We start from the raw sequence: 24,800 nt of genomic DNA, 5'->3' as shown, positions 1-24,800 counted from the left end.
TTTTGCATTGCAGTCACATCAGAGATCCTCCCTCTGAATTCAGGGCTTCCTGTTGCCTGGCATTGTGCAGCCACAGAAAGGTCTGATCACTGCTCTGATGGCTCTATTGGATAGATAGGTGAGAAACACAAAGGCCTGAAAAAAGGAAAAGAAATTATTTTCTTCATACAGGTTAGTAATAACAGCCCAAGAAGAGTGATTTAATAAGGTGCCATTGGAAGCTGCACTGTGCATCCCAGACAGTCCCACAGACCTTTTGTGCCCTGTCTCAGAGCCTGGAGCAAGATAAACCTCTGCCAGAGCCTGAGTGGGGTACAGAAATACAGCGTTGCTTAGGAACTGGATTCCTCTGGTTTCCTTTATTTGTTTTTCCTTGATAGCACAAAAACTGGTGAGTGGCCTTGCAGAGGAGAATGATGTTACCATTATCTCTGAGGTTTCTATTACCATCAGTGCTGCCATAGAAATAAGACTTTCCATTTCTGTGATGTTTATTTTCATCTCTTTTCACAGATATTATGAGGGAATGAGGTATTAAATATTATGACTTAAATTTGAGAACATAGATGGGTAAATTGCACAGAGGAGAGGTCCTTATTAAGGCTGCTTTGAGATGAGGTCCTTTAATCCTACCTGATCACAGTAAAAGAAGTGTGGTGTTGTTGTGAACCAGGCCCAAAGAATCAAGATGGGAACAGGCTTCTCTTTTTCAAGACCTCTTAGAAGGAAAAAGGTAGTTCTATCTATAAGTGTTCTTCAATTTGATGTTTAATTCTACTTTTCTTTTATAAATTCCTGTCTTATCAGATGTTGGCCTTATCTATCCAAGGGCTGAATCCTTGTAAAGAATTTTGATCCTTTGTCAAACAACTATTTGTTTGTTTATTTACTGTTGATTCTTGCAGGTTTTATGATGCTTTAGGTGTGTGCTGAGACAGCCACAAAACTCAACTCGCAGAAATTTCAGCCTGAATTGTGATTAAGGTTTGAGTGATTTCACTCCTCAAAAATTACTCAGGTGTGGTTTACAGGCTGACTGTAGTTCTGTCTTTATCCATGAGTTAAATGTTTTTTTGTTGCTCCATCCCCAACTGCTGTAGAAAATAATTGATTACTATCAGTTTTCTATCACTTGCATTCGAGTGTGAATTTCTTAAGAAGTCTAAATAAATTAGAATTGCTTTTTCTGAGCATTTAGAAGTTCATATTACCTCAGGAAAATTTAGAAGTTAATATTACCATGATCACTAGACCTTGGAAGTTTTCCATCTATCTTTTTTATCATGCCTGGCTCCTTGCTTGTCACTGTGGCTCTGCTGTAGTTGTTAATCCCTTGGGAATAGCTGTCCCCTAAGATCATTGTTAATTCTTTGGGAATAGCTGGTAAATCTTCCCTAAAATCATTGTTCCTGTATGTTCCATCACAGCAGCCTCCTCTCCTCTCCAACCCCTTCAATGCTGCTAATATCTCTATTTCAGTCTCTAACTCAGCTCTGCCTTTTGTACCCATTTAACAGTTGCTAACAAAAGCTGTAGAAATACCCTTTCTTTTCTCCTCAGTATTAGGGATCTTGATCTATAACATCACTATTTTGTCTCCTACTATGTAAGTATATAATTAACCTGCTATTGGAGAAGTGTCATCTCTCTCATGGCCTCCAGAATGATCAGGCACTGAAAGGATGCAGTTGGGTCACTAAAAAGTAAATCAACCTGTGCTGATGTGATGGTGACATCTTGTATAGACAGAAACTTTGCGTCTCCTCTGAACTTAATTCACTCCTCTCTGCCTTTCTGGGCTGTGGGCACTGAGATTATTCGGCAGCTGTTTGCCATAGTAATAAATCTGGAAATAATTCAGTGAGCTCTGCTAGGAAGCCAAGGCTTCTGACAATTGCCTGAGGCTTCTGCAATCCTCTGGTGCTACAAATCATCACGACCTTGTGATGCCACCCTGACTGCAGAGTGCCAGAAAGGAGGAGTGCCCGATGGCTGTGGCGTGGGAAGAGACATCAGCCTCTGTCAGTGCCTCCCTCTTTCTGCTGCCACCTAATTGTTTGGGGAACTGGGAGAACCATAAATAAGAGAGATTAAATTCTGCTGCCAAGACAGAAGTTTGGCTTTAAAAAAATCATGAGCTCCAGAACAGTCATGCTTGTGTGCAAGATGGCTGTGTAATTCTGCAACAGATAATCATAATTTGTGGGTAATTTGGAGTTTGTGACTGCTTGTAAATCCTGATTTAAGGTGCTGAAGTTGCTCTTTCAGTGTCACTTTTTTGGGGGGCTGATCAGTGTTTCCACAACACCTGCTGTAAAATAATGTTGTTTCCATGATAGCTACTCCTCTCACTTATTTTTTTAAGTTATATTTGAACAGGCATGTTTGCTGACGTGTCTGTTCCTGAATCAACTGAGCTCTCAGGGGATAAGTACCCATTGCAATTATAAGCATTTAAATGTTTTTCTAAGTGTAAAATATTTACATATTCTGAAAGCATGAGGAATTGGTGTTTCCTTGATATGACTTTTCTTGTCTGAAATGTTTCGACTCTGTAGTTTACACATTACCCATTACTGTAGATTTTTTTCCACCAGTATTCTTGTGCAGATGCTGCAAAATAGAAGATTTAAAGCTCAGACAGTCAGGAGCAGGATCAGTTTCTCTTGATGATAAATGTTTACACTCCAGAGCCTGTGTTCTGCTAGTGCTGTTTGCTCCCACATTTAAGGCTCCTGAGCTGAGACCACCCTGTTGTGTTAGCAAGGATGCCAGCATTGCTGACTCACAGTCTAACTCATATTAATGAACCTTTCTTCACAACTAAAATTGCAATTTTAATGAGATTTGTGTTTCTCAGGCCTTCAGCACTTTCCACAATCATCTTGAGCTTGAAAAGTCTTCAAGAGAATGTTACTATTAACATTATCAAGTAAAAATGTGTTTTGTGGCACTGGGGGTGCTGATGAGTATTCTTCAGTTCATTCTGTGATCTTTTAAAATGTTGATTTAAAAGAGTTATGCCTCTTGCCACGATTATATCTGCCCATTTGGTGACACAGTTCCATTAGAGGTGGCATTCAGCTGGCCAGGGTACTTGTCAGGTTCATCAACTCCCTTGATGAATCCTTGCTCTGCCTGGCTCCCCTTTGAGATCACCTGTGCTCAGAACCTGGGGAGCAGATCCTGTAAAGCAAACTGGGGTGGATGAGCCACTGATCAAACTGAAACATGCTACTTGTTTTTCTGTACAAAGAACAGACATAGAGTAAATGGTGAAAAAAGGCATCTCTTAAAAATGAACAAAGATGGGTTTTCAATGGTGTCTTGCAAGAATGTAGATCCTAACCTTTACATTGTTATTGAATAGGCTGTAAATTAGGCAGTGCTCTGTCTGAAAGCAAGTGTAATACTCTGTGTTGGGGAGTACTTTTTTAGATGATGAAATAAACCTTCAGAGATTTGAGGCTCAGTTATTCTCTGAATTTCGAGTGGAAAGCTGAATGCTTGCTATTCTGATTGTATTTCAGGTAAAATTCCTATTTTCACCTCCCACTCCTGCTTCCCAGGATTAGTCTCTGACTTTTTTATTGAATCCTGCTCTATAATGTCAAGACTTAATTTTTTTGTTAGAAAAATGAAAACCAGTTTTGTTCACTGATGTACCTACCCATATCAGGTGCCTGCTTCACCCCATTTCAATTTGAATAGCTTTCTGTTTGATCTCATAAGCCTCTCATTCTACAAGAATTTGTTTTATTTCATGGCATGTCTTGGTTGCACTCACTTGGTTCAGCTGCAGGGAATGCTGAGAATCCTCCTAAGTCATGGTGGAATTTGGCCTTTGTTACATATACAGAAGTTACCTTGTTAGATGTTAATCTGTTACAAAATCCCTTTAGTAGCCCTTACAGGAAATCCTCGTTCTTCAAAATGTTTTTTTTTTTTCTTTTCCTGTGAGTTCTTCCTTTTCTCTTCCCCACCATTTTCCCAGGAGCAAGGCATGGCTGAAAATGGAAAGCATTCTAAGGACTCTGAATTATTGGATAAATTACAGTAGAATTAGTTTGACCTTTCCCTTTGAAAAAATAAAATGCTATTAAATAGAAATTAAATCATTTGTACCTCAGCAAGTACCTGAGAACACAGGTGCTTTTATCCTTTGGTGGCAAGAGTTGGATAAGCACAGAACCAATTTCCTGTCCGTTCTGCATCTCAGCATGTAGCTTTGACAGTGACCACCCAATCTCCAGATTCAGAAGTGTTTCTCAAGGTTACTTATTTAAGGGTGAGACTATATAGCACTTATCTGGGCTATTTAATATTATGCAATTTATTTTTCAAGTCTGTAGAATCTTTAGCTTTTTTATTTATGCAGATTTTTCACAAAAAATTTCTACTTTCATAGGATGAAGGTTAAAATCTTTGCTGAGTTAACTACATTATTTTTGAGTTGTTCTGGGGAAAAAGTCATTTATAGTGTGCATTGTTCTTGATTTAGGTATTTCTTCATTGAAACTTTTCTTGAGATTGGTAGTGATAAAAAGCATTTGTCATCCAGTGCATGATCAATGACATATGTGAAATAAGTTTATTAGTTAAAGATTTTCAAAGCTGTACTGCTAAAAAACCAATTGTTTCCTCACTATTTGCATTTATAGAAGCAATAAAGATCCTGAGATGCAGGTTAGCTAAAATTCTGTGCACATCAAAGGTATAGAATTGCAAAATTTATACAAAAACTTTATTACTAGAATTCCAGTAAACTTGATAGAAGGTCCTTGTGCATTGCATGGCTCAAAATTACACTTGGCCACATATTGGGTTTGTAATATCAAAATTTAGATCAGGTTGATCAAAGCCTTTGTTATTTCTTATATAAAGTTGGTTTCAACTGCAGGTTTACAAGAAAACCTTTACTCAAAGCACTTTCAGGCATTGTTACTACATTTTTTACAGCCTTTTGCTATAGCCTCTGTGCTTGGGTGCTTGATTGCTCCTGGAGTGAATATTGACTTTCTGCTGAGGCAGACATGGCAAGCTGATGTGTTTTGTTTAATGTTTAAAAGCTACTCAGGCAGCCTGAGGTTCACATCCACCTTGGGACAGGAGAAGGAGAACAAAAAAGGAAGATGGAAAGACAAAAATAATCCAGAAAAAAAAAAAAAAGGATTTGTAAAAAGTTCTTGTTCAATAAATTCAGATCTGTCCCTGAATAATAGAAAAGCAGATTTTGAAAAGCTTCTAAATTGTTCCCTGAACTGAGGTCAAGGAAGAAAATAATGCCATTCATGGTAGAACATGGATCAATAAGAAATCCAAATAGGATGGTGCTTTTTATTGTGGTTATGTTTGACAGCCTGAGTCGATGTGGAGATGCAGACCCTCAGTTTAGAAGCCTGAATTTTTCTGTATAAATAAGAGAGATGTGCTTCCCACAGGCCATTCCTGTCAAAGATAAATGCCTGAAGTTATGCAGCTTCACTAAGTTACAATGTTTTGTTTGATTCTCAATCTTAGCATGGCAACACACCTCTGAAAACTTGTGGCACTTTACTGTTAGTATCACATGCCAAAACCATGATATTTTTTTTTCCCAGATCGGTTTTTCTCCCCAGATATAGTTAGAGCCTTAGCAGCAGAAATGACAGCAGCCAGAACAACTGTATTCCTCTGGTCCTGATTTACAAAGCCTATTAGTCCCAGTTAATCTGTACCTGTAAGTGCAGGGTAAGTTTTGAAATGGAAGAGTCTTCTGGCATACATGAGTTACCCTGTGCACTTGCTAAGACAACTTTTGAGACCATTTCTTTGAGCTCATCCTGCTCTGGATTAAGCTCTTCCTTGACTTCTTCCCTCTCTTTCCCTGAACACTGACCCAGGCTGTCAGTGTGACCCTTCTACCATGTCTCCTTCTCTTCTAAGAGATCCCTCCCTCTCTTCAGCCTTTCCCTACAGTTCATCTTCCCAGTGTGTTGCTGTGAGCCACCTATTTGAAGTTTTTCCATTTTCCCACTTCCACACAAGCCCATCACGCCATCAAATGCCTCAAAATATTTCTGCTATGAAAAAATGTGGGACACTTGGCATTAAACCACTAAGCTTTCATAAAGCAGTGCTGTTTCTTCATGCCTTGATCTGTTTGGTCTTTTAAATTTTTTTTCATATTTTAATTGAAAGTTACTTGGAAGAAAGAAAAATATTCATTTTTTAGCTTCATCTTTATAGAATACCTGCCAAATTATGATATCTGCCATGCCTGGAGTTCTCTCACTTGTTAAAAATGAAGAACTTGCAAGTGTTTGAAAGCAAAAGATGAGTAGCTCAGTTTTTATGCCTCCCTCCTCCAACTGGCCCAGCTTTAATTTCAAGTTATTAAAATTCAGTCATAGTAAGACTAAATATGGTTAATTCCATAGGAATTTAGATTAAGTGTTTTGAGCCTGCAGACCGAGTTAGATTAAATAATACTGCCATGTGCTAATAAATTTGTCTTCCAGGATTCTACTCACAAAGATATTACATTAGAAAATTGAGGCAGTTGCTAGGGTTTCAAGCATATAAATTTGGAAGTATTCTAACTTTGAAAGATGTCAAAAAATAAGCCTGAAATGAATCTGTGTTCTATTCTTATCAAATTAATTCAGTTCGAAAAGCTGCATCTGTAGAGTTTCACTAGCATTACTTCCAAACCCAGTTACCACCCTGCTTTCTGGTTCTTGAGTGATGGAGTTATTGAATTTCTCACTGGATGAGGTTATCTGGAGCCCTGAGGATAAAATTCTGAGAGAGTTTATTGCTCTGATAGAATTTGTGTGGATTACTTACTATCACAAGACTGTTTCTGTGTTATTTATCTATGTGTTTACGACATCTCATATAAATTTACAAATAAGAACAGGATAGTACAGGTCACATATGAAGGGTTTTCAGCAGTAACTCTGCTAAAGCTCTATGGTCCTTCTGTATCATTCTGGCAAATTGACTAATAAAATATTAAATGAGCTGTTTGGTGTTTCCACAGTCTTCAAGGTGACTGAAACTTGGATACAGTCTGTATTTTGCATAAAATTGCCTCTTCTTCATCACCTTGCACTGACTCTCCAATGTGCTAATTCTTCTCATTTATGATTTTTGATATAATAGAAGCAGCTTACATAGCAGAGAGAGCCTTAATTGCACATTAAACTGCCTTCTTTGCTGAGCTGAGAGAACTCACTATAACACAAATTTGAATTAAAGTAGTGCTGGCCATGCTCAGAATTCATTAGCTGTTTAAAAATGTTAGCACTGTTAGCTAAACTGATGTGGCTTTGAATGCTGATAAGGCTGGAAGCATAAATGCTGTACGTGCAGCATTGCTGGGCTGTAGAAAGAATGGCTTAACCTGAACTCTTTTAAATATGCCTGATTCCAGTGGATTAATGCCTGTGAAGAGAAATGAAGATTGCCCATCAGTGTAGAAAAACAAAGTGTTCTTTGCTCATGACAGACTGGTTGTGCAGTGCTCTGCAGCTGCCTCTGGTGTGCCCATAAAACTGACACCAGCCTGCTCCCAGAACTGGGAACTTGCTGGCAGCAATATCCTGCTGTCCCTTAGAAAATCACAGCAGCCTTTTAGCACTTTCAAGAGCCAAACTTCTCTACTGCTTTACTACTGGATTACATGATAGAATACTGATGTCCATTTAGAAGCAGTAAAACAGTTTGATAACTCTAAGTTACATTTTTTTTTTCTTAGCTAGACACATGGGCACCATCTACTACCGCATAGCACCTCCTTATTGATCTCTATTGCACTGCATGAAATAGGCCAAGCTGTCATCTCGGGCACCTGGGCTGGCTCCAGGAAGATGATGAATCAATAGGTTAAATTTAATTGATGTGGTGTATTATTCTGAATGACTAAACTAGCATACTTGGCTGTATGCTACAGTGGAAGTGTACCTTTTATCTTTGTTTTCCTGGGTCTTAGGCCATAAAACTCTAGGCTATGTCTTTTACTCAGGTTTACTGTACATTTCTGATACCATAGTGCTCTAATATCTTGCTGTATGTCACTGTCATCTGGGCTACAAGACTAATGCAAGAATTCATCTTGGCTGTGTTGCCCATATATCCTTTGCACAAGGCAAAAAATATTTACCAGACTAGAGATAGAAGCAGCAGTGGCTGAGTAATGTGTGTGCAAAATGATCTATGAATGCAGACCTCGATTGACTGGAAATGAAATACTGTGATAAAAATCCCATTTTTGAAATGTGTGGTTGTGTCAAGGAATGCATTGCCTGCTCTAGGTTTTTATGGAAGTTGTACAGTTTAAGCATTATTTTTTATATACTAACTGGAGCACTGAGAAAGTGTACTACTGGGTTTGGAAAAACAGTTATTGTAAGACTATTGCCAAATTACCCAGTCAGACTTCAATGTATGCTTCACAGTATTCTGTTTCTTATGCCATTCTGGATTAGAAAAGCTTTTGAACAAGGGAGGGAAGGTGTCAAGAGATGGCAGATTTGACAAAATGAAAAAAATTGTAAAAAGTAAACCACTTGTGTTACTTCAAGCTCGTGATGTTTGTAATAAAAGATCTAGTTTTGAGACACTTGCTCTTTAAGCTGGCAACAAAACAGCTCATGGTAAAAAAACACTGTTTAGCTCTTAGATGTTCTTGTTGTTATGCTGATGGATGTGTGTAGTCTAAGAAGCACCACACCAGACTTAGAGAATGATACCCATACCAGCTCCCTTCACTTGGACTAAGAACAGGAAATTCTAAATGTACTTTCTCTAAAAGTAAGCTCAAGTGTCCGGAGACCAGAGTATGTACAAACAGATGCATGCTATCAATTTGATTTTTACCTGTCATTTGAACAGGTGTGGAGGCACCAAAACAGCAGGAGAGCAGCATGGAAATTGGGAGAAAACACAAAGAAAGAGGCAAAGGGAGAAGCTACTGCCCTTGGGGTGTGTGAAAGCTCCTATTTTTCCTGAAAGTCAGGTTCTGCTCAATGAAGAACTCTCAATAAAGAGTTGCTGCATGGAGCCGTGAGGATTTGCAGGAATTGGCAGTGAGGGGAGCGGGGCAGGAGCTTGGGGCTGCTGAGTCCAGGTCAGAGCAGGGTGGTGTGATGAGAACCCTGTGGGTATACCAAGATGTCTAGGTTAAAAACTTGGAGGAATGCCTTGGTTCCTAGCATGTTGCGGTAAGTTTTGAAAGGTTTTCAAGCTCTAACTGTGGGATGTTTGAAGGGATAAAATCTTTGCTTGCTGTGGGTGGTGTTTGGAGGCCCTTGGCCCCAGAAAGGAGAGTGGGAGGTCTCTGAGAACCTGTGTGAAAAGACGGGTGGGCCTTACTGCTGGTTTGAAGAACTTCCACCCCTTGGGGTTTTTAAAGATTTCTGCCAGAAGTTTGGTGTTGCTTTAAGTTGGATAAACTATGGAGAAAAACTCATATCTATGAAAATACTTCCTCTTCTGAAGTGGCCTGGAGCCCTGCAGACCCAGGCTGCTGTGGTACGGCCTGCCCGGCCGGAGGAGAGCCTGGGAAGTGGCAGCTCTTGCTCCCAAGAAAGGGGAGATTCATTGAGAGTGACCTTTCAGCCTTCAGATATTTCATACATGTGCTCTCCTGAGGTGCTGTTATTTAACTACAGGCATCAGAACGTGTTCTCCTGCTGGCTTTGCAGCTCTTGCCTATTGACAGGTCAGAGTAATCAGCACAGCTCCTACCAGGCCATGGCTTTGGAAAGGTCATGCATGCCCTGGCAAAGCCTGTCCCTTGCATTTTAAGAACAGTAGGAATCAAATCTTATCAGTAACTGTGACCAACAGAGCTACAGGAGATAGAGCTTAATATTCTATTACAGATTAGAACTGCTGGGAAAATGTCTAAAGTAAAACAAGGAAGCAAAAAAAGAAAAAAAAGTCTTTTAGCATCCAGTCTGTCAGTACGGACCTTCTGGATAATGTGTTGTGGATTTCTGAAGGAAACATATAAGGATTTCACTGAAAAAGCACAAAATTATGGGTTTTTTCTTAAGGGAAAAAAAAAATCCTTCCCCCCCCTAAAAAAAACCAACCCCAACTGGAGAGTTGTGGTTGCATGTAAAAGTTTGTCACATGTCCAAGAAATTGATAGGTTATTCTGATTGGCTTGGTTGGATTTATCTAAGGTACATTATTAATAACAGGACATTTTCCCTGCCTTGAAAATTGTTTTAAAGCCATTTTCTGGCTCTTGAGAACCTGGTTCATGTCTCCTAAAGGTCTGTTTGAACATCAGTGAAGCTAAGTAAAAGTATAAGCTGCTTCTGAAACTGGTGCTTAGCACTTGTAAAATCCTGCTAAAATAGATGAGCTGAAGCATCCAGAACTGGAGGAAGGTTTTAAATTTGACTTTCCTGTGTTCATTTGTAAAATGAGTATTGGTTTTCATAGAGTACAATGCATATGTTCAGTAGTGCGTTGAGGTTCTCTGTCATATGAACAGATATCTGTAGAATGAAGAGAGGAAAGGACGTTCTCCTGTCTGCTTTGAGATTTGACTTTAGTTTGATTTATTTGTTTATATGGCCCCAAGGCCAGCGAGTATGAGATGAGGTTCTGCCACCAAGGTTATGCACATTAAACTTGATGAAAGGCAACAGAAAAGGCTGATAGCAATGGTGTCTATTGCTAGCCATAAAGGTCTGCTCAGTTTTCTTGCATTCCATCTCATTGCCTGTGTTAAAATGCACTTGGTTCCTCACAGTCATTTCTGTCTTAATAAAAACGTGCTGCTTTTAAAACTGTAGAAAAATTCGAATGGCAGCTTGGTGCTTGTGGTAATAAACTTCTGCTACATTCCTCCCATAAAGCAGCTACAGCAGAATTCTGGAGTGGCCTCAGCGAGGGCCCCGCCAGCCTGGATCCCCTCTCCTTGCTGCTGTAGCAGTGCTGAGCCAGAAGCAGGAGCTGTAAACTTTAAAATATGGCTTTTCAGCCAGAAAGCCTTTTCTTGCAGCACTGAAAGCTTTTCCTGCATTTCAAGTGAGTGGGAGATTGTTTCCCCAGTCATAAGTCTGACTCTAAATACTATAGCAACCAAAATTAGGCCATACATCATCCTAATAGTGGCTTTCAAAGAATCCTTTACAGGATCACTTCAGACCATACAAAGCAGTAAGGTTTTGGGCCCAGTCACTGAGAACAGCACCATCATATCACAGGATAAAAGGGGCTTGGGTGGCAGGAAACAACACTACAAAATTGCAGGAAGAACTTGGATAGGGATGTAGCAGTTGCCTATGTTTGACCTGTTGATTTGTGTGATGCTGCTTGGCATTATGGTTCCTTCTCCATGGCTTTTATCAGAACTGCATTTGTTGTGTCATTGCTTTCCCTGAAGGGAATTACAGCATTATTGGGGTTGAAAGGGATCTTTCAAGACTGCCAAGTCCATGGAGAGCAAAGTGTGTAAATGTAAGGGGTATAAATGTGAGAGGTGTCTGTGTGCCACGCAGCCTTGCTGGTTGCTATGTGTTTGTTGGGCTTTTATCAGCAAGCCTGGCTGGCCTTGATGGACTTCAGGGCCTTGTAAAGGGATGTGAGTGGAGCTCACAGCTCCAAGGAGAAGTAAAAGTTCTTGCCAAAGCAGTTGATATTGCATTGCATGATTTGGAACAAAATTTGGCAGCTCAGGAACCAAGGAATTGTACTTGATAAGGGTTCTCTGGAAATATTTCTTTACATAAATAGCTGATAGGCAAGTCTGCAGATAGATATGAAGTTAAGGCCAAATTTATCATACCAGCAGGCTTTGCTGGGAGTACTAAATATTGATGTTCATTGTTAGCATGTGCATCACATTATGTGCCATTCATCTCAATATAAATACTGAGGCGTCTGACAAGGCATTACTCACCATGTATAACCTGTCAGAGCAAGTCACTGTAAATCATTCAGACTGTTGAAACCTCATTAATTAATGCTTAAGGTAAAAAAAATCTCCAACAGATTTTTATTCCTGCATGAGGAGCAAAGTTATGTTTTATTTTACAAGTCAGTGTGTTTACCTAGTGAAGTTCCCTAGTTTTGTGTTTTTGTCCACATTTACAGACTTATAATGTCTTCAAAGGTGGAATTTTTTAGAATTTTCATAGTTGAAAATAATATATTTGATAAAAATTAATGAAAATTGTGTTTTTATCCTTGGGAAACAATCCTTGGGAAAAGTCAATGAAATGCTTGTAGATTTTAAGGACTAGTGTAGCCTGGCAACAAATACCTTTAAATGTTTTAGATTACAGTGCCAATTACCCTAGATTAATAACCCTAGTGCAAATAGCCCTATATTTTTGGTCCACAGACAACTTTTCTGGTAAAGAGTAGAACTTTATATTGAATATCTGTGTAATATCTCCTGGGTCCTGCTTATAAGCAGGCTCTTTGCTGCTGCCTGGGCAATGAGACTTTTCTCTCTGGTGAGGCTCATGTACCAGCATAGGAAGACAGGGATAGAGCTGTTCTGCTTCAGTGACTTGATTTTAGTCATTTGATACAACTTCTCTTCCCTCTCCAGCTTGGTTTTTTGTACACATGAAACTGGAGTCCATTGGCTATAAAAGGTTATCAAACACTGGCTAATCTATCCAGTAGGCATAATTAGAACTTGGAAGGAATCTTGTGGAAGCACTAGCAATCCTGGGGAAGATAATTAAAGATGAAGTATGAATATAGTAACGCCCCCAGGAGGGAAAAATCAATGACATTATTGCATTAAAAGAAAGATTTTGAGCCTTGACTCAGATACCCTTTGTGTTCTCAATTGCACAACCTCCATCTGAATCTTATATTTTTAAAGTTAACTAGTAGGAGATTCTCTGAAATAACTAGTGGATTGTGATAATTTTTTTTTTAAGAAGGAAACACTTATTTCCACTTGAGATGCAGGAGCTGGGAAGCCCAAGTGTCATCTCCTTTGTGCAGAGGTGCAGCAGGAGTGGATCTACAGCCCTGGCAGAGTTCCAGCAGTGTAAGTAAGGGCAGAACAAAGTGTTGGTAGGGTAACTCTTCCCTTGGCAATACCCTGCTCCTGCTGCACCAGAGGGGCCCTGGCCAGGCCATACCAGTCCCTGTGCAGCCCCACACAGGACCTGTGCCAGGGACCATGGGGTAGAGAGCCAGGCTGGTCTCACAGGCCCAGCCTGATCCCACCCGGGTCTGTCACCTGCACATCCCATTGCCCCTGTGGGCATCCCTAGAAACAAGCCAAATGGTACTTCCAGATACTCCAGGGAGTCTGAAGCTAATAATTTTGCTTTGTTTCATTAGCCCAGCTGTAATGTAGCAGAGCTAATGCAGTCATATCCCAGTTAAGGTACCAAGCAGCTTTAGCTGCTTATCTGCCATGGAAAGAACCAAATTCACTTTTGCGATGAAAATTAAATGTGGAAATAATTCCCTTTTCCTTTTTGGAATATTACTGTGCTATTAAATAGGCTTAAGACCATTAAAGAGTAATGATATGAAGTTGCATGCATCATTATTTTAAAGGAGATTGAATGAAAATATACTGTCTATCTGTTCCAGCCCTTGCCTAATCCTCAGTTTAATAGAGATTTGTAAGGGCCATGATGCACAGCCATTTAGTAATGAAGCAGTCTTCAGTTTCTAAAGCAGGAGGTTTAGTACCTACACCACAAATGAAGTAAGCATAAAAGACATCAAAGATCCTGTTTTCTCAGTCTCAGTAACTTTAAAGTTTTTCTGTTAATGTAGTCATACCTAGAGAAGTGAAATGCAGAATAATAGTAGAATATCAGATTCTTTGCTCTCAGCTACTTAATGTAGCAGCTGGTTACAACTGATTTCTGTAGTTACCTGTACTCATGAATTGCTTTTGGCTCCACTGCCCTGCTTTGAGCAGGCTGGGGCTGGTGCAGCATCTGCTGACTTCTCTGTTGTACCAGTGGGGAGGTGAAACAGCAAAGCTGAAGATCAGGTTTTCACTCCTAAATCCCATGTGGTAACTCAGGGTACTGAATCTGCATCTTCAAAGCGTGTCAGCTGAGCTTGAAATCTTAGCTGTGGTTCTGAAATTTAAGGTTTTATCAATATTTGTCACTGCTGAATGAATGACAAGATTAGAGCTTAGGTCATCATCTCCTACTTCTGCTGTACTTGTCTGAGTTGGAAGTTGTGTGTGCGTTTGTGGGAATCAAACAGCTTTGTTATTCCATGAAAGGAAAAAAGTAACCCAAAGATCCTTCAATGCAACACTAATTTTATGTGAAGGAAACCTGACCTACACTGTCACTCGTCAGTGCATTTAACGTGCAAGAGCTGCCTTTTGTCACAGGATAAAGAAGTTGGTGAGGCTGGGGGGAATCATGGCCCCTTGGCCCTGCAGATCTGCTGCCTCTCCTGTGCCCTGGCTCCCCCAGCTCCTCCTCCCCTGCCAGGCTTTGGGCCAGAGCTCCCACAGCTCCTGGGGCACATCATAGCACACCAGGGGAAAGTGGTGGGACACATGTCCACAAAAGTTTATAGTCTTCTATAAGTACATGTGCATTGCTTGGCCTGGTTTATATCTTGCTAAATCTCCATGGAGTCTTGGATCAAGCCTTCACTTAGAAAATAGTGCAGTTTCCTTAGGGTGGCTGAAAAGCTGGTAGAGATTCCTTTTCTGCTCCTGTTCTGAGAGAAAATGATGCACATGCCCACAAACAGAGAGCTCTCTGAAGGGCTGCAGCTCAACTCACTGCCGTGCAAACCCTTCAGCAATGTGAATATTCTGTGCAAACCATGGCAAGGCAGGTCCTGCCCTGTGACTTAGAGAGGGCTGGACAGATGCATCCATGGCTGAAGTGCCTGCAGTTCCCCCAGCCTGTGGGTCTGAGCCCTGGAGAGAGCTGAGGGGATTTGCACTTTTTTAAGACATTGCATTTCCAATTTCTTTTGATTTAGAAGTAGAACTAGATTATATCAGTAGGAAATCTTCACATCTGAGTTTTCTTCTTTCAGAAAAAGGGCTGAAATGGAAAAGGAGATATTGCCAAATAACTGGAACATGTATTCAGAATAAAATATTAATACAAGGAAGAAATAGGGTCTGTGCTTAATAAAAATGTGATTGTATGCTTGATAGCAATTATGTAGGTTCAAATATTGTGCTTTTCTTCAAATCTTGGTTATGAAGCCAAAATATATAATTAATGATTTGATAAATAATGCATTTATAATTTTAAGGTATGAAATAAAATCCCCTTGCTTGTTTTTATAGGTGGGGCCTTTAAGAAAAGTCTTTCTGGGCGTTGGGTCTTATCATGAGACACCAAGAAAAGATCAAGAGGCTGAAATCTATGATAAATTGACAGGGAAGTTCCTGCTTGGAGAATGCAATGTGTTTGAAGTTTTTACAGATCCCAACTTTCCTTTTACCACAAAGGAAAAAAAAAGTGATTGCAAGATGAAAGGACCTTGTTGACTGTGCAGATGCATGATAGAATGCAATTTAATCTCTTTCAGTCACCATTTCTGCTCTGAACAGGTTAAAACAGAAACCCATTAGTATTTGATTGCTGCATGAAATAATTTGGTGGGCTCAGACTCACTGGGAGCAGACCAGCTGCCCATTATATGAAAACCACCCTTACAGGTGACTCTAAATTGATACTTTTGTGAGCTGTCTCAGCTTGACAGCGAGTCTAAAGCAGATAAGAAGTGAAGGTTGCCTTTATCAAGGGACTATTTCTGTCTCTGTTATGTTGGTTTCATGGATCTCATTACTCTCCACTGATGTCCTAATTCACCATGACATATCTGGGGCAATGTTATCCTACAGGGCCCAGTGCAAAGTGTAACAGTGGGCACCAGGAGGAATTTCCATGGATGCTCATCCATAAAAGGTACAACTTCAGTGAGTTGTCATAGCTTGAAAAGCCTCATTCATGTTGTTCTTGAGGTAGAATGACAAGTGGTTTGGCTTAAGAAAAACACTACAGTCAGTGTAAGGCTAAACCAAAATAGAGAGCATCCTCTCTTTTTTTCTTTACCCTTTGGCCTTCCTCCTTTCCCTTAATGTTTAGATTTTTTTCAACCCCTTTTCCTTTCCAAAAGCTGTTACATTTAAAACGAGCAGTTTGTCCTTTGTATTGCCAGTTGGCACTGGTAGCAGCACCTTTAGCCATGTAAGCCAGTTATATTTACTAATTTTTCCAAGCTTTCAAACTTGCAAAAGTGGCCAGATAGCACTTCTGGAAATTCATCATCTCCACCCTTCGCATGTTCATGGTAATTAATATTATTGTATTCTATAAAATTAATATTCTTAGGTTTGTTCCTCAATTCACACATTTATCAATGAATGTTGGGAATTTCTTTCCTATTTATCAGGATTTCCTGATAGCAGTAATATGTCCAAAAAAGGATACAAACCCAGAGTTTTAGTCTTAGTCTTGCAGATTCCTCTACTGCTTTACATCATTTGTGTTATTGATAAATAACTGCTCAGTTTTATAGCAGGGTGGTAGACCCTCCTATACACTTCAAAATTAAAGTTTTTAATCTGCCTTCCAACACCAAATGGCACTAAACCATTATGAGGCAGAACAATGAAATGAAAGTGGCCACACCAATTATCAGTAAATAAAATTATGGGGGAGCACAAAGGGCAGAAGAGGAGGCAGATTTGCAGCTGGCAAAGCTTCTTCCAGCCCTGCTGGGGAGAATTGCCCATTCCTCCCAGGGGCACAGGAAAGGTGGGCACTGCTGGAGCTTGGCTCTCTGGGTGTTTGGTGCTACAGTGGAGCTGCTCCTGGGGGGGGCTTGTTACACAAAACCAGTTGTCCTTAAGCACAAGCAGGGCTTAAGTCACTTTGTTAACAAGAACTGATGAGACAAAGTGCAGTATAGGTGCATCTGGGAGTCAACTGCCTAAGAGTGCTTCATCTAAAGAGACACAAAGGTATTGCAGATGTGCTCACTCTTTAGAACATCTTGCTTCTAACAGTTCAGTTTGAATCTTGATCACTAGTAGCTCAGGAAAATGTCTTCAAAGGTGCAAAGTTGAGACCAGTATTCACAGCTGAAGTGCTCTCTAAGGATTTCACTTCTGCTCAACTCATCTCTCAAATTGAATTTCAATGCCTATCTTGAATGAAAAAAGAAAGCAGTCTTTAGCTGAAATTATTTGTGGAAGTGAATACAAGCAAGAATGCAGCTGCTGAGGAAAACAATTTCTTTCTCCTCCCTTACCTAGAAAGAGGATTCTTGCTGAGGTGAACAAGTAACTAACAGGGGATCTGATCAATAAAGCTTTTGCCTACCATGAAAATAGAAGACTAAACACAAACTGTTTATTGTGTGATTGTAAAAGGAAATGGGTGTTGAACGTCTCATTAAGAACTGCTTGGAGAACAGAGCCCTATTGTGCTAGGGCACTGTACAAACAAATACTGCAGGGGACAGTGCCTTCTTTGAAAAGTTTATCCTCTCACAGGGAGTCAAGAGGATGGAAATATGCTTTGAGAGGTTAGTCTTCAAAAACCTAACATGCAGGCCATGTAATCAAACACCCACTGGGTTATTCAATGATTGTTAGTCATTCACAGTTGACTCTCAATGACAAACAAACTTATTTTCATCATATCCCTTCATTTATATTCATGGATGTTGGGCATCTGTGAAAGGGAGATAAATGCGAAAGCTGCATTGTGCTGCAGCCTTCCTGCTCTCCTGGTGGGATGCAGCAGTGGGATCATGCCTGACAGCGAGGAACCTCCCAGTCCCACAACCAGCGAGCAGCACGGCCTGCCCCTCTCTGCATTCAGATTGTCACCAGGGCACCAATTGCTCCTAAGATACAGGAGAGAAGTTAATTTTTCAGTTCAAGCCTGAAACGTTTTGCTGTTATGATAATGCGATGACAGTAGGTAGAAGCCCAGTTTTTCTTTCTATAGAAATCAAATAGGAAGAAAATGTCAGCAGTGTGGAGGTCTTCAGTATAATTTTTGTGATCTTTATCTGGGGTCGTGAATGGCACAGATGTAAAATGAGCGTAAAAATAAAGTAGAAAATAGAAAAATATCTGCAGCGTAGATGGAGAGGATAGAGGAAGGCAAAGGAGTGGATAAAAAAGAATAATAAGCATTACTACACAGAGAAAGCTTTGTTTTTGAGACAGGACATTGGGCTATGGATGACTTGACCTTAGCTGTTACCTGTGTTAAAAGATAATGAAATAATATTTGTCCATGAATTATGCTAATATCTACATTTACTCCAGCTAAAATTAAGAAATTGGTGTAGCTGAGGGTTCAAGTCTGTAATGGTGTTTACAAAGGAGGGCAGATTACAGATGGAGAGTAAAATATGTTTTGATGTTTCCAGCTGTTCATATTGCATCGCATGATTTGGAACAAAAATTGGCAGCCCAAGAACCAAGGAATTGGTTTCTTCTCTTAAAGAAGTGCAAGTAATTCAAGACATGTCTTTAGAGCAACAGTACATCCAGAACTGCATCTTTATTTGGGACCTTTGCATTTCTTTTTAGGCTCATATTTCCATCAAGCTTCTCCCTGAAGTCAGTGGAAATGGTGACTGCACACAGCCTTTGGGATAGGACTGAAAGGACTCCTCATATTTTACCTGTCAGAAATCCATGGCATAACTTTGCATTTAGATTGGGAGCTTTTTTTCAGAATTTCTTTGGAGGACTGAAATTTCTGAGAGACAAATGGATTTGAAGGAACATAAGAGCAAACAGTTTGTAAAGTGGTGCTTTAGTGCCTTATGTTGCATATTTTTATGAAGCTATATAAAGTATTGTGATCTTCATCCAGCCTTGAGCTCTTGAGCATGCCAGCAAATGAGACAATATTGTGTTAATGTTGGAAGTGGTGTGACTGTCTCGGCAATGAAGTGGATTTCCCTAGACTTTATACCAGAAGGGTTTGGCTAAATACAGTTCTAGGGACAGGCTTAAAAGCCTTTTTGTTACTTCTGGATGTAAAGAAGAAAGAGTTAAGGTACAAGAAAAGTCTTAGCTGATCCATGTGTGTATTTGCATCTTAATTTTTATATAAAGTGCTGAGGTCATGCATTAAGTATAAATGATTTAATGCACAAAACTCTTGTATAAGCTTTGTTAATTTAAAAGAAGCCTGTTCCCCAAAGCAATACTTGATGCAGGCAAATGTTTCTATGTGCTTCCATGAGAGTGGTCCAGAGAATCCCTGTTCTGCTGCCTCTGTTCCAATGACCTTGAGTTCCTACTCAGTGTGTCCTGGCTGCTCAGGGTGGGGCAGGTGAAGGGTGTGTTGTGTCTGAGAGCAGGGAAATCCTGCTGGGTGGGATGTGACCCTCCACTTCTCCTCATCAAGTTTGTGTATGGCTCCCTTCCTTTTCACATCTAATCGACACATGGCTGCTCCAGGGACCTCCCAGCACTGTTAAGATTTGTGAATTGTCAGAGTTAATGAATTCTCACAAAACCTGATGCCTCCACTTGGGAACAAACATTCCTGTCTGCCTTCATGCTGCTGGAAAGAGGCAAAAGCTGTTGCAAATGATGTGGGGAGAAAGGGAGCTGCTTGAGCCATGGTAACACCTGCTGGGTCCCACCTTTCTGGCTCTGCTGAGTGGTTTCACAGTCAGGCTAAGTTATTCTCCTGACAGAGTTATTTATACACTCTGTGACTCAGCTGTCTTCTGAGGGATGGCAGCTTGCCTGCCTGAGAAACAAACTTTGTCCTGCCACTTGTGTTGTTTTTTTCTTTAAAATATTCATTCCATGATGTTAGATGTGATGGAAGTGCTATAAGGATCAAAGCAGCAATGAAAAACAAAAGTGTGGAAATTGTTTTATGTTAATCATAAACTGAAAACATGGTCAAAAGTGATTTGCTGTTTGTGTTTTCCTTCCCTGTGTCAATAACAAAAGACCTGCTGCAAGAGGATGCAAAAATAGGGAGTCAATATTTCCTCTTGAGCCTGAACCTCATTTTACATCTGCAGAGTTTCTGTCTAGGTACAGTAAATTCAGTGGGTGCTGTAAAATGGTTCCTAATTTATAATAACAATGAAAAATCAGGATCAGTTCTTCCTTTGTTGCCATGCATTATGAAATTATTTTCTTTTGTGTGAGACACAGAGCTTCATGAGATGTTCCTGGGGTTTTTGCATGGGCTGATTGCTTGAGTGGGCAACATTTAATCTTGGAAGAGTATTCCCATTGTTTTTGGGAGAACTCAGTTTGTGTTTGTATTACATGACTTCACCTTGGGTTTTGTGATGTCATTTTGCTATGTGTTATCTTTCATTTATATGCAGTAAGGTTGTTCTCGTATTTTGTTTTTGGGGGGGAGGTGGACAATGACAGTAATTCTCCCCCATATCCTGTGGCCTTTTTCTATTCTGTAACAGTAATTGTTTTGTATTTCCTTGGGGCAATGAGCCATTCCACTGGTGGGAGATAATGTTTTTTTCTTTGCAGTGAATTATGTGTATGAAAAGGCAGAGTATGTGGATTGGGTTTTAACCTTCTTTGCTTTTGGTTTTCACCTTTTTCAATCTTCTTTTCATACTGTCTTTTTTAACCTAGTTTCTAGTGATTTTGTGCCGTTGCCTTTGTTTTTGCTGCCAGATAACGGAAGCTAAGCCGTGTCAGATGTTTGCATGCCCTTCCTTTAATCCAAGTAAATTCATCTTTGTGAATTCAAAATCATCTTTATTCATATTGTCTTTGTTGTTAATTTAAACCAGAAATCCCTTACCAGTGTAGCAGTGCATTCAAGTGAGAATTCAGAATACTTAAAGTCTGATTATTTTGGTGTCATAGTGTGCTCATATAGCAATGCCTGGAGCCTCTTGGCTACAATACCTGTTACTGGGATGGAAAATTGTAGTAGGTGCAGAGGATGCTCACCTTTGACAGCAGCTAAACTTGCCAGTCTATTTGATCTTCAGCTCAACTTTTTTTTTAAGTACATCCTTTGGTGAGAAGAAGCTAATTGCTGACCAAGGGTGCTCTTTTAGCTCGCTTCAAGTTTCTGCCTAGCACGGGATTGTTGCAGGTTCTTTGTGCTCTCTGGATCCCCATAATCTCCCATGTTATGAATGCAGAATGTGTAGGAGAGGAAATCCTGTGCAGAGGGGGATGGATGCTGATCACCCATGTGTGAGTGATGACCTTGTGTCCTAGAGGGGGGACTCTCTTAACCGTTATTTTACCTTAGAGCTGGGTAAATCCTGCTGCTTGTAATCAGGTTTCCTCTACTGCACAGGAAATGCTGAGAAACATGTTTCTCTCTTTTCTGGATTTGGTGTACTGTTTGTGCCTCATGTCCTTGCGAAGGACATTTACTTCTCATGGTGACAGTGTAGGCTGCTGTGGGTGGCTTCAAACAATACCTAAAGATCAAAAGGGACATTTCACTTGGGCTAGATTTGACTGGAAAAGTCAGGCTAATTCTAATGTTTTACAGGTGGAAAGGCACAAAATATTTGACAAGCTGTGGGTTTCAGTTACACAGACACTAATGTCAAATAAGCAATTATGCAGAAGTAAATTTTCTCCTGTAAATTTGTAACACAGTAGAACATTATGCATAATTGTGTTACATATTGTTTTAAGGATGAAACTCATATTCCAGGCTCCATTAGCTTCCAGAGTCTTTGAGATATATCTGTTGAATACATCCTAAAATGTTAGAGACAAGATTGTCATTCATTTTTATTTACAGCAAGATATTTAGTGGAGAATTGATGCTGCAGTTTCAGTTCTATTTCTTTAAATACCTGTTATCTTAAATTTTGATATCTCTATCCTCAAGATCCTTGCTTTCCATCAGTCATGATGCTGGGTATAGTTTGCCTCAGTTAACAGTGACTCAGCCATTGCTACTCCTGGGTCCCAGCTCTGCCCTGTTGCCAGAGGTTACAACTTGTGCAGCAGAGGTGCTGGAGGCAAATCTCTGGTTCTGTCTTGCCCCTAGATTCACAGTCTGACATTTTAATGTGAATGGCAGTTTAAATATCCTAGGCCATGAACTGCAGTGACTGAGAAAAGGGCCCATGGAACAGTGATCGGAATGTTAGAGTAGCTTAAAATCAATTTAGTCACCTGGAGTCCCATTAGCCCTTTTCTCCAGGCAACTTTGGACCAAACACTGAGCTTGTTCTGTCCTTATCTGCACTAAATGTCCACTGTTTGTACACACATAATGATTATTATCTAGAGTTAGAAAGTTGCCTTGGAGATGTCTGTCTCAGAGGTTTGTGAAAGAGATGACCCTTGGAAAAAGACTCTAAAGATCAGCTGATCATCTGATATCAGATTACATATAAAGTTATTATTCTTCTGTATAATGCAAAACTGCTCAAGTGTTTGGTCTCAACTGTATTAGGTCTCCAGCTGGAAAGTTGCTTGTACTGTTTGGAGATGGTGTGGTGGCTCTGTTTCCCAGTGTGCTTTGTCCTGATTGTAGTGGTATTTCTATTAGGCATATAAATTCTAAACTAGGAAGAGTCTTATTTCTAGGTGGTGTTAAATGCAGATAGTGCTGCTCTGAATCAATAGGATTAATCAATTCTTTCTGTCTGTTAGGTTCTCTAATTTCTGGTCTTCTGAAATGTTTTGTTTTGCTAACACACTGTGCCAATTTAGGTTTGTGGTTCTGGGTTAGAAATGGGCCTCCCTCTGTTCCCATCAGCTCTTCAGCTTTTGAAAACCAAAAGCCTTTGATATTGCTCTCTTTTTAAACCAATTTCTTAATAAGAATAATACAATATAAATTGGTGGCAAAAATAACCTTCTGAAATGGGGTTCAGAAGCAGAAATTCAATTCTGAATGTCAAAGTACTGGTAGGAGCACCAGTAGATTCAGAGTAGAAAAATTACTAATCCTATTTCAATGCAGAATTGTGGTTTAATGAGAGACATTCCACAAATGTTAGATAATACAAAAGAAATTAATAGAAAATAAATAGAAGACTAGTATTCCTGCTTACCTTTATAGAGGTATATACCTGCTTTTCAAAAAAAGTCATGACCAACCTATGGAAGCTGCAGTACAGCTAGAATAATACAAGACAAATTGCCTGATCCTCATGGATTGATGTATTTAGTGCTCTGAAGCCTTGCCCTACCTCCATTACAGTCCAGCATGGCAGGTGATAATGGGAGAGACATGGCAACAAAATGTTTTCTAGTGCTTTATGATATTTAGAATTTCTGTATTGTTGTAATACTGATTTTGTTGATACATGCTGTGAGGACTGACCTGATATTTTTCTTTCTCTGTCTCAATCACACTGTAAATTGAGGAAGCACAGTAATTTTCAGGAATGAATATGATTCAATAGCAGCAAAAGCATGTTCTCCATTTGCTCTGTGATGAAAAGCTATAGAAGAATCCCTCTGTAACAGGCTGCTGACCCTTACAAAATGCTTTTCTACGAGTATACTCATTATCAACCACTGTCAAAGAAACAAATTCTTTCTTTCCTCTCTAGGTGAGGTGCTCTGATGACAAGCACAAGAGAAATAATACAGCAATTTGTTGATTTAAGGTGTGGGAAGTTGATTCACAGTTTATAGAAACAGCAGTGATTGTCAGGCTACCAATAAAGGATTTTTTGACTTCAGATAAAGGGACGCTTTTGACATATTTTGCACTAGACTTTATTAAAAGAGGTACAAAAATGAACACCTAATTTGTGTTGTTGAAAGTGTGGTGTTTGCATATACAGTTGTAGTATTTGAAATGCGTCTTTCTTCTACAGACAAATTTACAGATCCTGATGGGGCCACTATCCTGTTGTGGTAACAATGCTGACAAATGACACCAAGGTACTGAATGCTTCCCCTTTACTTGCATTGCCTTCTGCAAAAGTATTACATGTACTCTGCACAGACCACATTGACTCATACAATTCGTCTCTTTTCACTCCTTTATTAGTATTTTTTCCCTTTCAGAAGGTTGAACAACCCTATTAACAGCATTTGGAATTCCCCTGGAAGCTCTTTATCAAAGTCTTGCTCTTGTAGGGGTTGTGTTTGTAGGGCTACCCTAGGGCTGGGAGATCTTGTGCTGCATCCTTCAGCCTCCTGTTCTGCACAGGGTACACAGTAATGAGAGACTGGATCTGGAGGGAAAGGGAGACTGGGAAGAAAAAACTGTTCTTTCCTGTGTGGCAGCTCTCTGACTTAGCTGCTGGGCTCCCAGGAAGATGTAAGGAGAGCTTGGTTCCTGCAGACACAAAGCACAGCTTTGGAAATGTCAGGCACTCACTCCTGGCTCCCGCTGAGCGCCAACCACAGCAGGCAGGCAGCCCCTGGAATTTGCTTCCCTTTGAGTCCCCAGCTGAAGCAGACACTGTGAGCATCCCTCCCAGGCACAGCACTGAAAGCGCAGGTGTGTGTTTCTTGAAGAGGTGAAGACTCGATAGAAAATGTTTGCTCTGTTTCAGTTACTGCAGGGGTAGCAGTTCACTCACATCCTAGAACTGCCCTTAAGGAAAGGTATAAGTCAATGTTATTTCAGGCAGAATAAAAGGTAGAGTGTGTTAATAGAATAACAATGATGGAAGCACTGAAAGGCTGCCTTATGGCCTGAGATGACTTTGTTGCAGCAAAGCAGGACCAGCATTTTATCAAACCATTAACTTCTTGTTTTCAAAGGTGGTCTCTGTGCCCACGTGCTCTGTGTGGGTCCTCACCTGCCCAGTCCCACAGCTGGTGGCCACGCTGGCCAGCTGAACTGTGCAGGTCCCCAGCAGGAGCTGCCAGGCCCTTGCAGTGACACTCTGAGTGCCTG

General features: G+C 40.1%; 1 long non-coding RNA gene across 1 annotated transcript in view; it reads left to right on the top strand.

Annotated features, from left to right (window-relative positions):
- Positions 1–475: 475 nt before the first annotated feature.
- LOC141730994 (uncharacterized) overlaps positions 476–24,800 on the top strand; it is an 84,308-nt gene continuing 59,983 nt past the window's right edge. The window contains exon 1 of the long non-coding RNA XR_012582844.1: positions 476–733. This is a non-coding gene — a long non-coding RNA (uncharacterized LOC141730994). The remainder of the gene's footprint in view (positions 734–24,800) is intronic.

The sequence above is a fragment of the Zonotrichia albicollis genome, chromosome 16 (genome assembly GCF_047830755.1).
Source record: "Zonotrichia albicollis isolate bZonAlb1 chromosome 16, bZonAlb1.hap1, whole genome shotgun sequence".
In the NCBI taxonomy this organism is placed as follows: Eukaryota; Metazoa; Chordata; class Aves; order Passeriformes; family Passerellidae; genus Zonotrichia; species Zonotrichia albicollis.
The sequence above is the reverse complement of the archived record's forward strand: the minus strand, read 5'-3'. Positions and strand labels throughout refer to the sequence as shown.